The sequence below is a fragment of the Octodon degus genome, unplaced genomic scaffold, assembly GCF_000260255.1.
Source record: "Octodon degus isolate 3935 unplaced genomic scaffold, OctDeg1.0 scaffold00061, whole genome shotgun sequence".
NCBI lineage: Eukaryota > Metazoa > Chordata > Mammalia > Rodentia > Octodontidae > Octodon > Octodon degus.
In genome coordinates, this window is record NW_004524637.1 from 3,270,940 (window position 1) to 3,275,592 (window position 4,653).

At 45.2% G+C, this 4,653-nt stretch overlaps 1 pseudogene; it reads right to left on the reverse strand.

Annotated features, from left to right (window-relative positions):
- Nucleotides 1–2,767: 2,767 nt before the first annotated feature.
- LOC101587585 lies at nucleotides 2,768–4,341 on the reverse strand (annotated as a pseudogene).
- Nucleotides 4,342–4,653: the final 312 nt, after the last annotated feature.

The window sequence follows — 4,653 nt, forward strand, 5'->3', positions numbered from 1 at the left end:
GTTTTCTTCATCTCAATTGAAGTAATTTCTGCTCTAATCTTTATGATTTCTTCTCATCTTTGGGTTATGTGTTTGGTTTGTTCTTCCTTTTCTAGATGTTGGAGGTGCATCCTTAGTGTGTTTATTTGTTCTCATTCTGTTTTCCTTAGCTGTGAGGTCACAGCTATAAATTTCCCTCTGAGAACTGCTTTCATCATGTCCCAGATATTCTGATAAGTTGTGTTTGAATTTCCTCTCCTTTTTTTTTTTTTAAACCGAGGATTGAACCCAGGCCCTTGCACTTGCCAGGGATCCCTTATTCCACTGAGCCATCTCCCCGGCCCTGTGTTTGAATTTTCATTGAATTGTAGATATTTTTGAATTTCTTGTTTAATGTCATCTGTGACCCATTGATTGCTGAGTAGAGTGTTATTTAATTTCCATGTATTTAGTAGTTTTTCTGGTTTGTTTTGCCTTTAATTCCAGTTTCCTTCCACTGTGGTTCAATAATATGCATGGGATAATTTCTGTTTTCTTTCATGTACTTAAGCATGACCTATGGACTAGTATGTAGTCTATTTTATAAAATGACCCTTGTGCAACCAAAAAAAATGTGTAATCTGCTATACTCTGTATATGTCCACCAAATCCATTTGTTTGAAGCTCTGGTTTTCTTCTGCTACTTCTTTGCTAATTTTGTCTGGTTGACCTATCTTATTGGGATAAGGGGTCTTAAGTTCTCCTGTTAAGATTGTGGCATTGGGTATTAGATTTTTCATGTCCATTAAGATTTGTAGCATACAGTTGAGTTTGCCCCTGTTTGTTGCATACATATTCATGAGTGTTACCTCTCTTGAGTTTTTCCCCTAACCAGTATATAGTGACCTTCTTGATTTCGTTTGATCATTGTTGGTTTGAAGTTGAGGCTCTCTGAGAACAGGATTGCTACTCCTGGTTTTTTCTGAGGTGCTGGGTCATGTAGTATTGTTTTCCATCCTTTGACTTTCAGCCTATGAATTTCTTTAAGAGATAAATGTGTTTCTTGTATATAGTATGTTGTTGGATTGTGTTTCCTAATCCATTGTGCAGTCTATTTCTCTTGATTGGTGAATTGAGTCCATTTACATTGATGGTTATACTTGAGATATGTTGACTTATGATTGACATGTTATTTACCTGGTGCTGTTTACTCCTTTTTCTCCTGTGTTTAATTGCTTGCCCTATTTAGTGGGTTCCTTCTGTTCTCATTCATGGAGTTCTGATCATTTTGTTACCCAGCTAGAACATCTTTCAGTAGTCTGTGTAGGGTTGGGTTTGTCATCATGAATTTCTTTAGTTGTTTTTTGTCATAGAAGTATTTCACTTCTCCATCAAACTTGAAATAGAGTTTTGCAAGGCATAGTAGTCTGGGTTGGAATTTTTTTCATAAAGGACTTGAAGTACTCTGCTCCATGTTCTTCTTGCCTTCATGGTTTCTGAAGAGAAGTTGGCTGTAATTCTGATGGGTTTTCCTTTGAATGTGGTCTGCTTCTTTTCTCTAGCGGCTTTCAGTACATTATTCTTGTGCTGAATTTCTGGGATCTTGACGATTATATGTCTCCGTTTGGTTTTTGTTTTTTGGTGTTTTTTGGGGGGGGAACTGAACAGTTTAACTGGTGAAATATCATGGGATGAATAACAGTGCGGTGCTAGGGACACAAAGAATAGTCAAGTGGAACCCAGGGGGAGCCGCGTTCCAGTGGAAGTTGGGACTTTTGTTCACAGTCACCACAGGTGAACAGAAAGGGAGCCAGGGAGCCGACAACCCCACTCAGGTCCTCTGCCCTCTGCTTTCTGGCTCACTCTTCCGCCCTGGAGCCCTGGCCCTTGCAGCCATCGGGAACCAGTCTCCCAGGGCACATGCAGGGCAGGCCAGGACAGAGTGGGTTGGTCTGGACAAACAACTGAAAGCTCGCCAGCAAGCTATTAAAGCTGGTCTCAGCTATTTTGGCTTCATGTGAGATATAAGTATAGACTATTGCATGGTTTGGTGCTATAAGCATTGGGACTTTAGCAGAAGCAACATGCTAGGACATGTTTTTCTACTTTATTGGTAGAAAGACAGGCTTTAAAAACACTTGGTATAAACATCTTACAAACTGCAGCTCTGCAGTTATAAAAAGCCAGTGGATTTTCTTTGATTCTGAGTCCTTGAATTTGACATTCCAATCAGTGTAACAGCAACAAGAGTTGCTGTCCCTGAACATTCTGGAAGCTGTCTCAATAAGGCATGTTCCAGACTGTTTATAACTTCTAGCATTTAAAAGAAGCCATCTTTCCTTTCAGTGCCTGTAACAAAAGGGGAATGCTGCCGGAGCAGGCGCTGTCGGAGCAGGAGCTGGGGTGGAGTTGGAGACATCCAGGTTAACAATTCCCAACTCCAGCCTTCAGCCATCACTCAGGCTGAGTCACCTGCCCTATGCCCAGCTGACTTTGTCAAGGGAGATGCAGCTCTTGTCGGAATGACCTCATGAGCTCCTCCAGAGCTTCCAGTGTAAGTAAGCAACAGCTCTTAGTTTTTGCCCATCTTTAGTCCTTAGAAAAAGTCTTTTTGTTTTAAAAAGGGTAGGGGGTAGGGAACTGTTCTGGACAATTAACAAGAAAAAGAATTAAGCACCTTTTATGAAAAGGACTTTCAAGCTCTCTGAGCCCACGCTTTAACGTAACAACCTCACTAGTGTCTCTGCAGCACCTCCTCCTAGCAGCCAGGGGTGAGAGCTGGGTGCACAGGGCATCACCTAAGCCCTCACTGCCAATGGCAGTGAGCCCTCCTCCCTTCTCAGGCAGCTCTGCCCCTCCAGGCTGCCCCCTACAAACTCAGATGTAGGAGAAGCAGTACAGGTCCTGCCTGAAGGGGATCCCCTGCTCTCCTCCAAGCTGGGAAGAGAAGGCCACACTGGGAAAGTCAGCCTTGGAGGTGGGGTATGAGGACGGTATGGTTCTGAGCAGGTGGGCATCTTGCAGGCTGCAGGTTCTTGTGTAGCAGTCCTGGCCCACTGCCACCAAGAGCCCTTCCTCCTCGTGCACGTGCAAGGGCAGGCAGGCATGATCATTCACGTGGCCTTCCTACTCCCTTATGCACTTCATGGTCCTCAGGTCCCACAGCTTGATCTTTCCAGCCAAGTCTGATGCCAACAAAGATTGCTCTTCTTGGAGGATCTGCAAAGAGGTCACTGCCGAGTCATGGAACAGGCAGGTGGACTTCCAGTCCTTGCCCTGGCTTTGAGAACGCAGATCAATGGCGAAGATCTCCCCAGAGCAGCAGCCGTTGAACAACAAAGGAGTCATGATTGCAAACTGCTGGGCCAGGACATCACTGTTGGTCCTGTATGACTGCTGGTGCCCCGTCACGATGTTGGTCAACAGGACCCAATGAGACAAGCCGGTACTGAAGCAGGTGTTCGCCTGGACATTCAGGCACCACGCACAGGACCAGGCCCCAGGGATCTGGAAACTGCAAAGCATGCCACGGCGGTCCACATCTGGGTGATTACTGGTAAAGTGTGACCCTGGGATCAGAGTGGCACAGCCTGGCGTGTCTGCAAATCCCAAGAGGCACAACAGAACTTGGGAATCCAAGTGATTCAGTGAGGCCCAGGACACAGAATTCACCTTGTGGTTGGTGAAGTAGAAATTCTTGTGCATGCGCACCATAAGGGCGGGAGTCTGTAGGCCACTCAAGTTGATGATGCCGTACTTTGAGCCTCCAACATCCATGTCATTGACTGTGAAGGGCCGGTCGCTATTGGTATCCACCAGGATGAGGCTGAAGAGGTCGCTCGGCGGAGTGGAGGCATCGGCGCTCTGAATCTCAACCTTCTTCTTCTCCATGCAGCTCACCTGCAGCTCGTGGGCTAAGCGGCAGTAGATGGAGACGCTGAACAGACCCAGCTGGCTTTTTCGTAGGAAGGAAAATGTATTAAATCCCATTCTGGCTGCTCTCTTTTCTTCTTTTCCTCTTCCTCTAGCAGCTGTAGTCGTTTGCTCTCCATTTCCTTTTGCCTGATGCTTTCTTTGGTGAGGGGGTTGCAGTTGTTATGTCCAGGTAGCAAGTGGAAGTAGCGGTTCTTTTCAGGGTCGAAGTAATACCCTGGTAGATCTGGTGCAGAGGGCTCCCCAGGGGTGTTGGATGAGGTCGATGGGCACTCCTCATCACTGAGGTCCGACTCCCGTGCGCTCTGCCGTGCCCCTGTCATACACCTCTCACTGGAACTGCGCTGTCTGCACCAAGCGCTCTGTGGGTGGCTTCTTCTCCTGTATTTTTTCCTACTCTGCCTGCTGCTTTTATTCATTTCTGTTCTCAGACACCGCGTCCTCCCGGACACCTTCCTCAGTTTGTTTTTAATTGAGTTGAAGTTTTTTTGATTTCTGTATGCTTCCGTTACCTGAATGTCAGATTATTTCCTCATATTTGGGAAGTTTTCTGCTATTACTTCTACCCATGTTCTTTTTACATCATTTTTATTGACTCCTTCTTTCTCATTGATACTTATTAGTCTCACATTGTTCATCTTTGCATCGTCTTGTTGGTAATGAATTATTTTTTCCTGCATCCTAGTTGTTTTTAAGACATCTTTTCTTACCTTTTCTCTAGCTGTGCCAGCATCTTCAAGATCTGAAATTCTTTTTTCACAT